The sequence below is a fragment of the Salmo salar genome, chromosome 15 (genome assembly GCF_965601325.2).
Source record: "Salmo salar chromosome 15, fSalSal1, whole genome shotgun sequence".
In the NCBI taxonomy this organism is placed as follows: domain Eukaryota; kingdom Metazoa; phylum Chordata; class Actinopteri; order Salmoniformes; family Salmonidae; genus Salmo; species Salmo salar.
The window spans coordinates 60,372,945-60,391,808 of record NC_138305.1 but is presented as its reverse complement, the minus strand read 5'-3'; the positions used below and the strand labels follow the sequence as shown (position 1 = coordinate 60,391,808).

The window sequence follows — 18,864 nt, the reverse complement described above, 5'->3', positions numbered from 1 at the left end:
TACATACTTTTTTAAAGAATATACCTTTATTATTATTCCCGGCAAACCCTACCACCGATCCCCCAATTGGAGAAAACTAATAAACACTTCGGCTTTTACCTTCGATTTATTCATCTTATTGTCACAGTATCCACCGAGGATGGCGCCCCTCCTCGGTCGGGCGGCGCTCGGTGGTCGTCGTCGCCGGTCTACTAGCTGCCACCGATCTATGTTTCTGTGTTCTTCGGTTTTTGTCTGATCTAGCCCGCACCTGTCTCTTGTCTGTCATTAGTGGGGAGGTATTTAGTTTGTTTCTTTGGGTTCGTCTTTGTGCGGGATTGTTTGTTCGTCAGCGAGCAGGTCTGTGAACGTTCTTTGCTTTTTGCACATTTTTCCCCAGCGGATTCTCACTAGAGGAATATTGTATTTGCCGTGCTGCGCCCCGTGCATATTTTTGATTTCTCGGGGTTTACTGTGTTCCCGTGTGGTCTCTGGGCGCACCCTATGCCCTTTTGTTACGCCGAGTGGTTTTTCGGTGCAATAAATATATCATTCTACGACGCTACTGGACTACGTCTCCTGCGTTTGACTCTGCCCCTTTCCTCCTGCCTTAAGAAACTGTGACACTTATACACATTTTACAGATACAGTCTATTTTACAATAGTTCTTTTTTGTTTGTTTTTAGTCCTTCCTCTATTTCTGATGTCCATCCAGTTTGATTACTATTTGTAACTGTGCTATTAAACAAAAGTTCTGAACCGATATACATTTTACAGACCCCGTATGTTTTACATTGTTTATCCTGTTATTAGTCCCACCCTTCAGCTCCATTCAACCCCTCCCATCTATCTCTCAACATCATCCATTTCGGATTTCTATTTGCCATATATTTTTCAACTGTGCTGTGATGCTTCGCAAAACAATTGAACCTTTGTATTCTCATAGCTTCTACAGATTGTAAATTAAAAATAAACATTTTTGCTAAAGTAATTATTATATTATTGATTGACTATGGCTTTTCAAATCACCCAGTATTGCTATCTGCAGCGTTAGTTCTAGGCAAATGTTGCAATTCTTCAGCCATTCCTGGACCTGTGACCAAAAACGAGCTACATATGGACAATACCAAAATAAATGATCTAATGACTCTGCCTCCTCACAGCAGAATCTGCAGAGCTGGAAAGATTGTATCCCCCATACATATAACATTCTATTAGTTGCAAGAAGTTTGTATAGTAATTTAAATGGAAAAATTCGAAGTTTTGAATCCGGCGTTGTTTTGCTTATCAATTCATAAACCATGTGCCATGGAATGGGTACATCGAAAATCTCTTCCCAACTATTTTGCAATTTATATGGCACAGCTGTCAGTTTTTTGGTCCTTAAATGAAATTGGTATATGTTTTTATTTATCACACTTTCTTTAACCATTTATGTTCTTTAATACAGGGCCGACATACAAGTTCCTTACTTTTTTCCCTTCTACTTGCCTCTTCCATTTTTGTGGTAATGCTGCAATTAATTGGTTGTAATTTTGGGTAGAGCAGACATTTCCATATGTCTGTGTTAGCTGCATGTGTGACATCACTCCACCAGTCCTATTTATAATATCATTCACTAAAATATACCTTTTTAAAACATTTCTTTGAAAAATACTTTTTTTTTTATCAATAACTATATTTGAATTTAACCACAATATTTGTTGTATTATTTGTTCTGTCTTTTCAGGTGGATTAAACTGAAATTGCAACCAACTTTCTAAGGCTTGTTTAAAAAATAATGATATTTTGGAGATTATTTCCTTTTCAAACAACCGAAAGTGGGCAGGTGTAATCTGAATAAAGGGAAAAAGGCCCTTCTTGAACATAGGATGAGACATTCATACCAATTTACTAGAAAACCAGTTTGGATTTAAGTATAACTTTGGTATGACTGATGCCTTTAGTGATAGGTCTAATGCTTTAATATTTAATAATGTCTGCCCTCCGAATTTATATTCGTTATATAAATAGGCCCTTTTAATTTTTATCTGGCTTGCCATTCCAAATGAAATTGAATAATTTTTGTTCATATAATTTAAAAAGCAGGTCACTAGGTGTAGGCAAAAACCATAAGCAAATAGTTAAACTGTGATATAACTAAAGAGTTAATCAGGGTGATTTTTCCACCAATAGACAGGTATTTTCCTTTCCATGGTAGCAAGATCTTATCTATTTTTGCTAACTTTCTATAAAAATGTATTGGAGTGAGATCATTTCTTTCTTTTGGGATTTGTATACCGAGTATGTCCACATCTCCGTCAGACCATTTAATTGGTAAACTACATGGTAATGTAAAATTTGCATTTTTTAGTGATCCTTATCATAATTTGGTTTTAATCCAGAGAGGATAGCAAAAGTATCTGGATCCTCTATGAGGCCATGGAGAGACTCTAATTGTGGTTTTAGAAGAAAACATGAATCATCGGCGTACATTGACATCTTAGTTTTTAAGCCACGGATTTCTAATCCCTTAATATTATTGTTTGATCTAATCTTAACAGCTAACATTTCGATGGCAATAATAAATAGATATGCCGATAGTGGACAACCTTGTTTTACTCCTCTAGATAGTTTAAAACTTTCTGAGATGTAGCCATTATTTACTATTTTACACCTAGGGTTACTATACATAACTTTAACCCATTTTATAAGAGATTCCCCAAAATTGAAATATTCTAGGCATTTATATATAAACTCCAGTCATACTTTATCAAAAGCCTTTTCAAAATCAGCTATGAAAACCAGGCCTGGTGTCCCTGATATTTCATAGTATTCTATTGTTGCCAGTTCTTGTCTTATATTATCTCCAAGGTATCATCCATGTAAAAAACCTTTCTAGGATGAATAATATCTGACAATACTTTTTAATTCTATGCGCCAAGCATTTTGCTAGGATTTTTGCATCTCAACACTGAAGTGTAAGAGGTCTCCAATTCCTTAAATTGACTGGATCTTTATTTAAACCACTTGGGTCCTGTTTCAGTAATAATGGTATCAGACCTTCTTGTTGCATGTCTGATAATCTGCCATTTATATAGGAGTGGTTAAAACATGCAAATAATGGTCCTTTGAGTATATAAAAAAAAGTTGTGTATACTTCCACTGGTATGCCATCCAGCCCTGGAGTTTTTCCATCCTTAAAGGCCCCAATTGCATCAAGCAGTTCCTCCTCTGTAATTTGGCCTTCACATGAGTCTTTCTGAACAGATGTTAATTTTACATGATTATTAGGAAAAAAATCAGTTCCAGTTAGTGGAGATGGAGGAGCCTGAAACAAAAACATATTCTTAAAGTACTTTACTTCCTCTTTCAAAATATCATTTGGTGAATCATGTGTGACTCCATCATTTGTAACAAGTTTTAATACACTTTTTTTGGTAGCATTTCTATATTGAAGATTGAAAAATAATTTAGTGCATTTGTTTCCAATATTCCACCCAGTTCGCTTTATTTTTATGATATATTACACTGGATCTTTCTTGAATAAGTTCCTCCATTTCTTTTTGTTTTTCCTCTAACTTATTCTGTGCCTCTATGGTACCGTTTTTATTGCTATCTAACTACTGTTAGTCCTTCAATTTCCTTTGTTAATATGGACTCTTTTGATCTAAATTGCTTTTGTTTTATAGATGAGAACTGAATTGCATGGCCTCTAAAGGCACACTTAAAAGTGTCCTATACAATAAGGGGATCTGCTGTACCTATGTTATGTCTGAAAAAGTCAGTTATAAATTCTTCTGTCCTAGTTCTAAACAATTTATCATCTAGTAGGCTTTGATTAAATTTCCAATGTCCTCGCCCACGTGGCAATTCTGTAAGAGTAATATATATGCCAATTATGTGATGATCCGACCCCTATGAACAATTTAACTTTTGGTGCCAGAGAGAATGGCATAAGAAAGTCAAGACGACTAGCTTGATTAAGCCTCCGCCATGTATATATCACTAGGTCAGGGTATTTAAGTCTCCATATATCCACTAATTCCAATATATCCATGACATTCATGATTTCCTTAAGTGCCTGAGGGTGATAGTTTGTAGTGCGATTTCCTTTCCGGTCCATAGAGGTATTTAAGACCGTATTAAAATCTCCCACCATAAAAATAGAGTCTAGTGTTGCTTGTAGAGTTGATAAATTCTTATATATATATATATATATATATATATTCCAAAAAGCTTGGATCATCATTATTTGGACTGTATAGGTTAATAAGCCATATCTGTTTATTGTCCAATAACATATTTAAAATAATCCATCTACCTTGATGATCTGTTTAGACAATTTGCACATTTGGATCAAAATCACTGTTAATTAAAACCATCACCGCTTTTGAATTTCTTTGCCCATGGGAGAAATATATTTCGCCTCCCCAGTTCTTTTCCACAAAACTTCATCTAAAATTGTTGAATGGGTTTCCTGTAAACAATAGATATTATATTCCTTCTCTTTTAGCCAGGTAAATACTGATCGTCTTTTCTTATTATCTGCTAGGCCATTACAATTGTAACTGGCTATACTTATTTCACCACTTACCATAATGAGACACAACTTTAAATTCTATTTATGAAAATATATGTTTGTAAACGTACCATTAAAAAGTAACATGATGATTGAGTGTCTATATAGCTGTACCATGATATTTGCATTGTTACTAAGTAAACCTCCAATTGGTCCGTACTATTCCACCCACTAAAAGCCTTCCTCATCCCTAGTTGGGTTGTCATCCCAATGCCCGGAAAACCACCCCCGATCCCCTGTATCCCATAGCCTTGAACAGACTGGGATCCATCCTTCGAAAAGAGCACACAGTGCCATTTACCAAATTGAAGTAAATCAATTGCCAAATGCATTTCCATCGCCCTCACCTCGATTTGTATTATATATAGCTGTGGATCATCCTCTATTGTCCCTAACATCTTTTACTCCTTCGCAACAGTTGTGGGATACACACATACACCCACACACACTCAACCCTTTTCCCCCACACAACCATAAGCTCATATTCTCAACAGTTGCACCATCACAGAGCCCAATTCAAGAAAGGTCTTGATTTACAAATGCACTTACAGTTGCAGCTGCATTAGAAGGCCTGCAAGACCGCGCAAAAAAATGGGCAGAAATTGAGAGATTTTATTAACCATTGTCACATCCCACCGTATTGTGGGTGTTTTCCCTGAAACAATATTGACCATATTCCCAATCATCTCCATGCAGTCAGACTTTTGATTTTGTGCCACCAGGGTCACAATAATATACCCCCTCTCTGAATGTCTGAGTGTGACCCCCTCCCCATGGGTTACTGCAGCTAGTGTTGCCAGCACTGCCACTGCCTGGGTGGGGGCACCCCACCGGAATCCTAGGTACAAGGTCGACAAGGTTCTCATGAGCAGCTTTGAGCATTTCTTTGTGTAGTATGCTCTCCCTTTAGGGGGCTTTGGCTTTGCAGGACCAAACCTGCCAAGCGGGCTCAGAATCTTTAGGGGGCAGTGCTGCTCTTGGTCTCTGACTGCATTTTGGCTGCGTAGAGACCACTCACAGCAGGCACATAAAACAGTTAGGGACTTTTCCTTAGTATCTGGGTCATTCAGGTGGGTGTCTTGGGTATAGGGTTGTGGACTGTAGTTCCCCATGATAGGACAATAAATAAATTAAATGTATAATTTATTTTAAAACTGTTCCACCATGATAGGACAATAAATAAATAAATAAGACGTATAATTCATTATAAAAGTATATCCATCATCTGAACAACATTGAAAGCCCTCTCACACCCCGGCTCACAGCAATACATTGGTTCTGGGATATGTAGCCATTTCATTACTCACTCACTCAACTTTCCCAATCATAACAAATCGAATAAAAAGATAAACACACCTACCATCCACACATACTGCGCCTTCTGTTTACTTTGTTTTTATCTTCACCATGTTGAATTAGTGCTTGTGTGTTCCAATTAGTTATATGTGAAGATATATACAAAAGCAATTTTTTTATTGTATTGTTACAATCTATAACCGGGCTAGAATTGTGTTTCATTATTTTCCTCATGTATGAGAACTTTGTAATTTTTTTAATAACCATGGAGTAGTCTTTGTGTCTCTGAACAACTGGTTATCAATATATAGTTTATCGACGACGAGAGCTACTCGTTTCCCTTTTAATCTATTTTCTTTGAAAATTGGATACAGAACTTTACGCCGTTCTGCAATTTCAAGACGGCTCAAGGTCATTGGCCATAGATAAAATTACATCAAATCACGTTAAATCTACCAAAGCTTTGATTGGACTGATCATATCAACATCATACCTTCAAAATCTTAGCTAGCAAGCTAGCAGTCATCATCATGAATTAAGTCGACAATCTACTGGCAAATCCTTTTCAATCCTTGTCATATGAAGAGAAATTATAGATAAAACGTATCGGTGGTCATTGCCCATTGGAAATAAACATTACACAACAAGATGGAAATTGCAAATTCCTGTTCAAGTGAGCACAGCACAACAAGGTGAGTCCAAATATGTATTGTATGCAACTGCATACATTATGTAATATGCCAGGGAGATATGTATACTGTAGCTAAGAAAGTAATACTAAGTGTATGTTGTGTAATAAGCTGTTAGTAGCCCATGTGTCTCACCCTAATAATTTGATCCCTTTCCCCTCATAACTTAGCCTAGCTTTTCTGACTTGGTGGTGCACATGTAGCCTGCTTTAGAGAAATGCAATAATCAAATATTTGTATAGCTTTCATTGTCTGCGTATATGCCCCCTTTATTTATCCTATGGTTCTGACTTGGTGTACAGGGAGAATACTGTAAGAACGGACCATGTTCTGAATTCTGTCACTTTACATTTTAAAAGTCCTGAACAAATAGTTATATTGACTACGTTCATCCTAGCTCGCTCATTGATGTCTTAATTGAAATTACAGATTGCCTCTAATCCACTTGTCGTCCCCTTATGCCATAGTTTGTACATCAACACAGCCATATCAGCTATGTTTTTTAAAAAGGCACTACGTGAAGCTGAATTAATTGTTTCTTTGTCAGACAAAGCTCCGCTGATAGCCAGGTGTAATGGTGGTAAGGATTCACTCCATGGTGCTGAAAGCTCTGGGACAGCTTTATGTAGGTCCTAACAGTTTGCGGGCACCGTTTGTCACCGTTATAGTGCAAGTAATTTATTTTTTAGTTTTGTGTTGTGTAGTGGCATGCAGGCATGCATCTAAAAACATGTTTTAGTTTGCCCTATGAAGATTTACATGGTAAATTCGCCACTGATGCGCACACGCACATATATACACACACACAAACACACACACACACACACACACACACACACACACACACACACAGACAGACTGGAGAATGTCACTCAGGTAGCTGCCTGCCTCTGTCTGCTTTCAACTACTCAACTGCTTAGTCTCACGGTCTTTCTGCTCTTCCCATATGGGATATATTTGCTACACTGTAAAGCGCTAGTTTACATTTGCTTTTCTTATGATACGGATTGTATCGAAGCATCATATCATTATATCATCTAGTTTTCTATGTCTAGTTTTTCCATGTCATTACACAAGCGGGTAGGAGCAACTCTGACAATGGGATGGTGTCACGTCCTGGCCAGTATAAGGTTAATTGTTTTTGTAGTTTGGTCAGGACGTGGCAGAGGGTATTTGTTTTATGTGGTTCGGGGTGGTGTGTTTGTGTAAAGGGTGTTTGATTTAGTATTTCTGGGTTTTTGGTTGATGGTCTATGTGGTTGTATTCTATGGTTAGTCTGGTGTGTGTGTTTCTATGTTTGGTTAATTGGGGTTGGGACTCTCAGTTGAAGGCAGGTGTTGTCTATCTGCCTTTGATTGAGAGTCCCATATATTAGGGTGTGTTTGTGTGTGTGATTTGTGGGTGATTATTCTGTGTATAGCCTTGTGCCTTACCAGACTGTTTATTTGTCGAGTGTTCGTTTTTCGTGGTTTGTTATTTTGTATGTTCATTTTTGAGATTAATTAAAAATCAAGATGAGCATTCACGTACCTGCTGCGTTTTGGTCCTCATTCACCGACAACAACCGTGACAGAATCACCCACCACTCAAGGACCAAGCAGCAGAAGAAGGAGCAGAGGGAATTCGAGTTGGACTGGCGGGAGAAATGGACCTGGGAGGAAGTTCTGGACGGGGCCGGACCTTGGCACCAGGCTGGGGATTATCGACGCCCGCAGTGGGAAATTGAGGCAGCCAAGGCAGAGAGGCGGTGGTACGAGGCCAAGTACGCGCTGAAGGAGAAGCACGAGAGGCACCCCCAAGAAAATTTTTGGGGGGGGCACACGGGTAGTTTGGCTAGGCGTAAGAAGAGCCGGAAGCCAGCTACCCGTGGTTATATGGAGGAGCGTATGGGGTGGAGAGCGCTATGTTTCGCTGAGGAGCGCACTATCTCACCCATACGCACGCACAGTCCGGTGCGCGTTATTCCAGCCCCTCGCAGGTGCCGTGCTAGAGCGGGCATCCAGCCTGGTAGGAGGATGCCTGCGCAGCGCATCTGGTCGCCGGTACGCCTCCGAGGACCAGGCTACCCAACTCCCGCTCTACGCACGGCTACCATCAGGCCCCTGCACAGCCCAGTCTGCCCTGTACGGGCACCCCGCTCGTACAGGGCTACTAGTTCCATCCAGCCAAGACGGGTTGTGCAGGAGGTAAGATCGAGACCGACTGTGCGCCTCCATAGCCCTGGGTTTCCAGCTCCTGTCTCTCGTGCGGACCCGGAAGTGCGTCAACCCAGTCCGACTCGTCCTGTTCCCGCTCCCCGCACTAGCCTGGAGGTGCGTGTACATAATCTGGTAAGCCCAGTACCAGCACCACGCACCAGGCTACAAGTGCGTCAACCCAGCCTCGCCAGTCAACAGTCTTCATCAGAGCTGCCCGCCAGTCAACAGTCATCATCAGAGCTGCCCGCCAGTCAACAGTCATCATCAGAGCTGCCCGCCAGTCAACAGTCATCATCAGATCTGCCCGCCAGTCAACAGTCATCGTCAGAGCTGCCCGCCAGTCAACAGTCATCGTCAGAGCTGCCCGCCAGTCAACAGTCATCGTCAGAGCTGCCCGCCAGTCAACAGTCATCGTCAGAGCTGCCCGCCAGTCAACAGTCATCGTCAGAGCTGCCCGCCAGTCAACAGTCATCGTCAGAGCTGCCCGCCAGTCAACAGTCATCGTCAGAGCTGCCCGCGAGTCAACAGTCATCGTCAGAGCTGCCCGCCAGTCAACAGTCATCGTCAGAGCTGCCCGCCAGTCAACAGTCATCGTCAGAGCTGCCCGCCAGTCAACAGTCGTCAGAGCTGCCCGCCAGTCAACAGTCGTCAGAGCTGCCCGCCAGTCAACAGTCGCCAGAGAGGTCAGACTGCGCTGAACTGCCGGAGTGGTCAGACTGCGCTGAACTGCCGGAGTGGTCAGACTGCGCTGAACTGCCGGAGTGGTCAGACTGCGCTGAACTGCCGGAGTGGCCAGACTGCGCTGAACTGCCGGAGTGGCCAGACTGCGCTGAACTGCCGGAGTGGCCAGACTGCGCTGAACTGCCGGAGTGGCCAGACTGCGCTGAACTGCCGGAGTGGCCAGACTGCGCTGAACTGCCGGAGTGGCCAGACTGCGCTGAACTGCCGGAGTGGCCAGACTGCCCTGAACTGCCGGAGTGGCCAGACTGCCCTGAACTGCCGGAGTGGCCAGACTGCCCTGAACTGCCGGAGTGGCCCGAATTGCCAGACTGCCCAGACTGTCCCGAATTGCCAGACTGCCCAGACTGTCCCGAATTGCCAGACTGCCCAGACTGTCCCGAATTGCCAGACTGCCCAGACTCTCCCGAATTGCCAGACTGCCCAGACTGTCCCGAATTGCCAGACTGCCCCGACTGCCCCCCGGCGATGCCAGACTGGCCCGACTGCCCCTCGACGATGCCAGAGTGGCCCGACAGCCTGGAACGGCCGGAACCAGAGCCACCTCCAGAAATAGGTGGGTTGGGGAGGGGGGGTGTAGCACAGTGCCGTCGTTGACGGCAGCCACCCTCCCTTCCCTCCCTTTAGAAAAGGGGAGAAAAAAAAATTGGTGTTGCTTGGGGTTATTTTTTAAGGTGCTTCTGGGGTAGCACCTTTAAGGGGGGGGTACTGTCACGTCCTGGCCAGTATAAGGTTAATTGTTTTTGTAGTTTGGTCAGGACGTGGCAGAGGGTATTTGTTTTATGTGGTTCGGGGTGGTGTGTTTGTGTAAAGGGTGTTTGATTTAGTATTTCTGGGTTTTTGGTTGATGGTCTATGTGGTTGTATTCTATGGTTAGTCTGGTGTGTGTGTTTCTATGTTTGGTTAATTGGGGTTGGGACTCTCAGTTGAAGGCAGGTGTTGTCTATCTGCCTTTGATTGAGAGTCCCATATATTAGGGTGTGTTTGTGTGTGTGATTTGTGGGTGATTATTCTGTGTATAGCCTTGTGCCTTACCAGACTGTTTATTTGTCGAGTGTTCGTTTTTCGTGTTTTGTTATTTTGTATGTTCATTTTTGAGATTAATTAAAAATCAAGATGAGCATTCACGTACCTGCTGCGTATTGGTCTACCTTTTCTGATGACGATTTCGCATTATCGTCAGAAGACGAAGATACTTGTGACAGATGGACACATTTCGATTTTTTTTTTACAGGTTTTAAAAAAAGGATACAGACAATCCTTAACTTACAAATGGGCAAATTTACGATGCTAAGGGGGGGACTTGCAGAGGGGCACTTACTCTGGTACAGTCCAATCAGTCTTAGGTCCATGGCCATTCATACTGTACTGAATACCAGTGTGACTGTTAACCCTTGTATTGTCTTAAGGGTCAAAAATGATCTGCCACTGTTAAACAGCAGAGAAAACCCCCTAAATTATATTTTTTCATCTTGACATTTGATGACTTTTCATAGAATGATCCCAACATTAGAAAAAGTGAAACATCACCTTTGTTCATATTTCCATGAAAGCTGTACACCACCAGGGTACAAAGATTGTTTTAGGGTCATTTTTGACCCGGCAGTTATAAAATAATTTACACACCACAAAAACCACAAAGATATACAAACACACAAGGACAAATTGAGATTGTGTGCTACTGATTGAACTCAGACAAAACTAAAACTTTATTGTGCATGTGCAGCATCTCCCCTCCACAAACCCACACATGCCTCAAGTTCACAGACAAAATAGACAACATTTGAGACAAAATAAACATTTCTTGAAGCATTGTTTACTAATGGGGAATGCAGTCAGAGGCTATAACGGTGCTGCAGATGACAATCCCCCCAGTTCTCTCTTTGCTGAAGCCATGAGTTCTGTTGAATCTGACAATTAATCTGGATGGTTGTACAGTCGTCTCAAATAAAACTGTGAAGGACCTTGGCGTTACTCTGGACCCTGATCTCTCTTTTGAAGAACATATCAAGACTGTTTCAAGGACAGCTTTTTTCCATCTACGTAACATTGCAAAAATCAGAAACTTTCTGTCCAAAAATGACGCAGAAAAATGTATCCATGCTTTTGTTACTTCTAGGCTGGACTACTGCAATGCTCTACTTTCCGGCTACCCGGATAAAGCACTAAACAAACTTCACTTAGTGCTAAATACGGCTGCTAGAATCCTGACTAGAACCCCAAAATTTGATCATATTACTCCAGTGCTAGCCTCCCTACACTGGCTTCCTGTTAAGGCAAGGGCTGATTTCAAGGTTTTACTGCTAACCTACAAAGCATTACATGGGCTTGCTCCTACCTATCTTTCCGATTTGGTCCTGCCGTACATACCTACACGTACGCTACAGTCACAAGACGCAGGCCTCCTAATTGTCCCTAGAATTTCTAAGCAAACGGCTGGAGGTAGGGCTTTCTCCTATAGAGCTCCATTTTTATGGAATGGTCTGCCTACCAATGTGAGAGACGCAGACTCAGTCTCAACCTTTAAGTCTTTACTGAAGACTTATCTCTTCAGTAGGTCCTATGATTAAGTATAGTCTGGCCCAGGAGTGTGAAGGTGAACAGAAAGGCTGGAACAACGAACCGCCCTTGCTGTCTCTGCCTTGCCGGTTCCCCTCTTTCCACTGGGATTCTCTACCTCTAACCCTATTGCAGGGGCTGAGTCACTGGCTTACTGGTGTTCTTCCATGCCGTCCATGGGAGGGGTGCGTCACTTGACTGGGTTGAGTCACTGACGTGGTCTTCCTGTCTGGGTTGGCGCCCCCCCTTGGGTTGTGCCATGGCGGAGATCGTTGTGGGCTATACTCGGCCTTGTCTTAGGACGGTAAGTTGGTGGTTGGAGACATCCCTCTAGTGGTGTGGGGGCTGTGCTTTGGCAAAGTGGGTGGGGTTATATCCTGCCTGTTTGGCCCTGTCCGGGGGTATCATCGGATGGGGCCACAGTGTCTTCTGATCCCTCCTGTCTCAGCCTCCAGTATTTATGCTGCAGTAGTTTATGTGTCGGGGGGCTAGGGTCAGTCTGTTACATCTGGAGTATTTCTCTTGTCTTATCCGGTGTCCTGTGTGTATTTAAATATGCTCTCTCTAATTCTCTCTTTCTCTCTTTCTGTCTTTCTCTCGGAGGACCTGAGCCCTAGGACCATGCCTCAGGACTACCTGGTATGATGACTCCTTGCTGTCCCCAGTCCACCTGGCCATGCTGCTGCTCCAGTTTCAACTGTTCTGCCTGCGGCTATGGAACCCTGACCTGTTCACCGGACGTGCTTGTTGCACCCTCGACAACTACTATGATTATTATTATTTGACCATGCTGGTCATTTATGAACATTTTAACATCTTGACCATGTTCTGTTATAATATCCACCCTGCACAGCCAGAGGAGGACTGGCCACCCCTCATAGCCTGGTTCCTCTCTAGGTTTCTTCCTAGGTTTTTGGCCTTTCTAGGGAGTTTTTCCTAGGGAGTTTTTCCTAGCCACCGTGCTTCTTTCACATGCATTGCTTGCTGTTTGGGGTTTTAGGCTGGGTTTCTGTACAGCACTTTGAGATATCAGCTGATGTACGAAGGGCTATATAAATACATTTGATTTGATTTGATGAGTGCACGTTTCAGTGCCCAACAGGTTGTAGATCAGATTTTTTCAGATGTCCAGGAGGAATAAAAGAACAATGATTTAGAAGAAGTTTCTGAGAAGAAGATGGGGAAGAATACAACCCAGAGCACGATGCATCATCTTCAGATGAAGAAGAAATTCCCCAAGCTGAAAGAGACATTTTTGACAAAGAACAGCAAAATAACATGGTCCTTGTCACCATATGACAACCAGAGCAGGACGGCAGTACAACATGTCATAAGGATGACCCCAGGGCCCACAAGACATGCAGTTGACCATGCCCAAGACATCGCCTCAACATTCTACATGTTCATCACACCAGCTGTCAAAAAAATCATCCTGGAGATGACAAATTTGGAGGGTTTCCGTAAATATGGAGACAACTAGAAAAGGATGGATGAGATTGACCTGCGTGCCTACATAGGGATGCTGATCTTAGTGTGTGTGTGTATAGGTCCTGAGGCGAGGCTACATGTAGTCTCAGGGATGCACAGAGAGAAAGGCGATTATGATGCCACTGAAAGTCTTTCACACTTTCTCAAGAATGCTACGATTTGATAACCGTGAGTCAAGACCTGCAAGACATGTGAGATACAAACTGGTGGCCATAAGAGAGGTCTGGGAGAAGTGGGTGGAGCGTCTGCCATACCTCTACAACCCTGGGCCTGAAGTAACAGCTGGAGCAACTGGTTACATTCAGAGGTATAATTTTATTTTCATTTCTGTAATGTGATTTTTACTGTTAATTTAATTATGTAATATCATTGATTTTATGTGATTGTTTGATACTGATAGTAATCTCTTTTGTCAAAAGGTCACTGTCCTTTCCGGCAGTATATGCCCAGCAAGCCAGCAAAGTTTGGCATCAAGATATGGGTGGCCTGTGATGCTGTACCGGCTGTCGTAGAGAGGGGACCAACGCGATGCGTGTTGATTGCTCATGATGATTATTTATTATAACTCAAATCACTAATGGAAAAATAACTAAGAGAAAAACGAAAGCGCACAGTTCTGTCAGGTACATAGACTAAACAGAAGACAACTACTCACAAACACAGGTGGAAAAAAACCCTACTTAACCTCTTATGGCTAGGGGGCAGTATTTTCACGGCTGGATAAAAAACGTACCCGATTTAATCTGGTTACTAATCCTACCCAGTAACTAGAATATGCATATACTTATTATATATGGATAGAAAACACCCTAAAGTTTCTAAAACTGTTTGAATGGTGTCTGTGAGTATAACATAACTCAAATGGCAGGTCAAAACCTGAGAGATTCCTTTACAGGAAGTGGCCTGTCTGACCATTTCTGGAACTTCTTTGCCATCTCTATCTTTTACTAAGGATCTCTGCTCTAACGTGACACTTCCTACGTCGTCCATAGGCGCTCAGAGCCCGGGAAAAACCTGAATGTCGTCATCCCAGCCCCAGGCTGAAACACATTATCGCCTTTCTCAAGTGGCCGATCAAGGGACTCTGGGCTTAGGCGCGTGACCTGGCCGCCCCCGTCTTTGTGATTTTTTCCTCTGTTTGCCGAAAAGGAGATTCCCGGTCGGAATATTATCGCTTTTCTACGAGAAAAATGGCATAAAATTTGATTTTAAACAGCGGTTGACATGCTTCGAAGTACGGTAATGGAATATTTAGATTTTTTTTGTCACGAATTGCGCCATGCGCACGACCCTTCTTTACCATTTCGGATAGTGTCTGGAACGCACGAACAAAACGCCGCTATTCGGATATAACGATGGATTATTTTGGACCAAACCAACATTTGTTAATGAAGTAGCAGTCCTGGGAGTGCATTCTGATGAAGACAACAAAGGTAATGAAACTTTTGTAATAGTAAATCGGAGTTTGATCAGGGCTAAACTTGGTCGGTGTCTAAATGGCTAGCCGTGATGGCTGGGCTATCTACTGAGAATATTGCAAAATGTGCTTTCACCGAAAAGCTATTTTAAAATCGGACATATCGAGTTCATAGAGGAGTTCTGTATCTATAATTCTTTAAATAATTGTTATGTTTTTTGTGAACGTTTATCGTGAGTAATTTAGTAAATTCACCGGATGTTTGCGGGGGGTATGCTAGTTCTGAACGTCACATGCTAATGTAAAAAGCTGGTTTTTGATATAAATATGAACTTGATTGAACAAAACATGCATGCATTGTATAACATAATGTCCTAGGGTTGTCATCTGATGAAGATCATCAAAGGTTAGTGCTGCATTTAGCTGTGGTTTTGTTTTTTGTGACATTATATGCTAGCTTGAAAAATGGGTGTCTGATTATTTCTGGCTTGGTACTCTGCTGACATAATCTAATGTTTTGCTTTCGCTGTAAAGCCTTTTTGAAATCGGACAGTGTGGTTAGTTAAAGGAGAGTCTTGTCTTTAAAATGCTGTGAAATAGTCATATGTTTGAAAAATTGAAGTTTTTGTATTTTTGCGGAATTTGTAATTCGCGCCACGCCTATCATTGGATATTGGAGCAGGTGTTCCGCTAGCGGAACGTCTAGATGTAAGAGGTTTTAAGTATGATCTCCAATTAGAGACAACGAGGACCAGCTGCCTCTAATTGGAGATCATCCCCCCAAAAAACATAGAAAACTAGAACCTAAACATAGATATACAAAACATTGAAAAACACAAACACCCCCCGTCACGCCCTGACCTACTCTACCATAGAAAATAACATCTTACTATGGTCAGGACGTGACAGTACCACCCCCCCCCCCCCCCCCCACCCCCAAAGGTGCAGACTCCGAATGCCACAAAAAAAACAAAAGGGAGGGTAGGGTGGGTAACTCCTGTCTATGGCGGCTCTAGTGCAGTCCACATAAACTTATCCTCCAGCGGATCCTCCAGCAGGGGAGGCGGCTCCGGTTCGGGGCGTAACCCCCGCTCCACCCGCTGATCCCTCTGCTTTAGTACCACCGGACCGTGGATCGTCGGAGGAGGAACCGGACTGGGGAGTGTCGCTGGAGGTGCCGGACTGGGGAGCGTCGCTGGAGGCGCCGGACTGGGGAGCGTCGCTGGAGGCTCTGGACTGGGCAGGCGCACTGAAGGCCTAGTGCGTGGAGCCGGGACAGGTGGCACCAGACTGGTGACACGCATTTCAGGGCGAATGCGAGGAGCAGGGACAGGACGTACCGGGCAGTTGAGACGTACTGGAGATCTGGTGTGTATAGCCGGTATCACTTGTTCCAGAACTTCCACACACTTCTTAGGACGAGTACGGGGAGCTGACTCAGGTGGCACCAAACTGACGACACGTTCCTTTGGGAAAAACTTGTGCGTCCTCCACCAACTCAACAAGCCATTTCTCCCTTCTCCAAATACTCCCTCCTCTCCCGGATTGGCTCTGGTTTACTCCTCAGCTCCGCCGACTGCTTCATGTGCCCCCCACCCAAAACTTTCTTTGTGTTTCTGTAGCCTCTCGTGCCTCCCCGGCAGGCTTCTATATCTGTCCAATACTTGGCCCCAAGTCCAGTTTATCCTCTCTAGCCTCTCCTCCAGAGACCAGGAATCCATCTCCTCCCAGGGACGCTGCTTGATCCAGTTGTGGTGGGTAGTTCTGTAACGGCTGTCGTAGAGAGGGGACCAAAGCACAGCATGTTGATTGCTCATGATGATTATTTATTATAACTTAAAACACTAATGGAAAAATAACAAAGAGAAAAACGAAAGCACACAGTTCTGTCAATTACATAGACTAAACAGAAGACAACTACCCACAAACACAGGTGGAAAAAAACCCTACTTAAGTATGATCTCCAATTAGAGACAACGAGGACCAGCTGCCTCTAATTGGAGATCATCCCAAAAAACAACAACATAGAAATAGAAAACTAGAACCTAAACATAGATTTACAAAACATAGAAAAACACAAAACACCCCCTGTCACGCCCTGACCTACTCTACCATAGAAAATAACATCTTACTATGGTCAGGATGTGACAGATGCACAATCCAGCTACGCTTGATGTGACAGATGGACCGAGGGGGCATGTATGTTTACACCTATGCAGTACCTTTAGCAATAATAATAAACCTCTAGTTTAGTAAAGAAAACAATTATGACAGGTGTGTGGTAATAAAACCCATATATTCACAAAGTTTGTGATGAATCACAGGTTGTTTCTTCTTGCAAAATAGATTTGGGGTTTAAAATTCAAATAAGCTGCTTTATTTAGTGAAGGCGGGTCATTTTTTACCCTTAGGACAAGGGGAGTATACAGAATGTTAACACTACACAAGGGTTAAAACCTCTTAAACTTGAAGTCTCCTATTTAGGGGACTTTGAGTGGGTCTGGATTGGTTCCGAATGGCTGATTTTTGTGTACACACATTATTTATCATTTTTGTACTCTGTACTTGAGCTTGTGCCCTCAAAACTGACTACACTTCAGCAATGTATAACTAGTTTTACCAGAAAGGTGAGATTTGTATCTTTCTGGCAGTATAAGCATTAAGCATTGGTCTTGTTTATGGCCCATACTTTTTGGTATGTCTACTTAGGTGGAAATATACATTTTGACATTACATTTAAATTTAACTGGTTTAATATGGATCTATTCAATTAAACAACCATTTTGTACTCGTTCTCTGCTAGTGTATGATTAATTTCCTAGTTTATTTCTCACTTCCCCAATGTCAGGTAGTTACTACGGCTGCTCTTAATATTGCATGATTTGAAAAATAACATATTTTAAATGTATAATACAGTTATTACATTGTAATAATAACCAGCAACATGCACAGTTAACTGTTTTCATAAAAAAAAAGCTAGGCATGAAATTAATCAATCTCCACTCTACACAATGATCCAAAATAAAATATCATGGCTGCCTCTCCTGCAAGTTAACACATGCAATACACCCTCTAGACTTAAGATAATATAATTTTGCCACAGATCATATAATGTATGATCATTCAGATTGATTCCCACTATGACAGATCCTCAGTCTATGAACTCTATGAGCTTGGAGAGGCACTTCTCACTGTCGTACCTGTTGGTTTGTGGGCCGGCCTCTCTCTCTGTGGATATCATCATGGCTGCTTCTGTAGGTGAAAATTCATGACTATGGTTGATTTTCCAGTATCTAGACAGTTCTCCCAGAAGTATTGAGACAGAAAACATAGGGTTAATTAATAGACATGTGTAAGCAGAATGAAGGCAGAGCCCATGTGAGTGTCCAAAGCTGGATCAACATCGAATTGACCATTAGACATGTAAAAAACAGAACGTAAGCAGAATCTGTGTGGATGAGACAAGATAGACCAACAAGACGTGACTGGTCTGGGCCATATCTGATCTTGTGAAGGCTACTGGACATGCACATGGGTTAATCATACATAGACAACATCGGCCTGAACTTGTGAAGACCTTTGGACAGGAACATTAGCTAATCCGTGATAGGCACCAGTAGGAGTGTGCATGTCACACCACCAATAGAATCTATGCCCCAATGTCTGAGCCAATAAGAGAATGGAAACTAAGACAACAAGATTTGTAAAATGGAGTGACAACGTTATGTAAGGGTAAGACTGTATAAAAGCCAAGTCCTAAGAATGAAAATTCAGTTCTTCCATGGAATTGCTCAGCTTTGTTAATGTTTGTAATAAAGTCTAATTGAATTTACAAGTTCCGGTATCTGGGAAATATTTTGATTCAATATTTCCACAACACTTCTCTCCTGCATGAAGTTAACACATGCAATACACTCTCTATACTACAGCCGAGCCAGA

General features: G+C 42.5%; 1 long non-coding RNA gene across 1 annotated transcript; it reads right to left on the bottom strand.

Moving 5' to 3' along the window:
* Window positions 1–14,043: 14,043 nt before the first annotated feature.
* On the bottom strand, window positions 14,044–18,864 carry LOC145860888 (uncharacterized). The gene is made up of 2 exons (XR_014380644.1): window positions 18,126–18,864; window positions 14,044–16,698 (listed from the first exon to the last, which is right to left on the bottom strand). It is a non-coding gene; the product is annotated as an uncharacterized LOC145860888 (long non-coding RNA).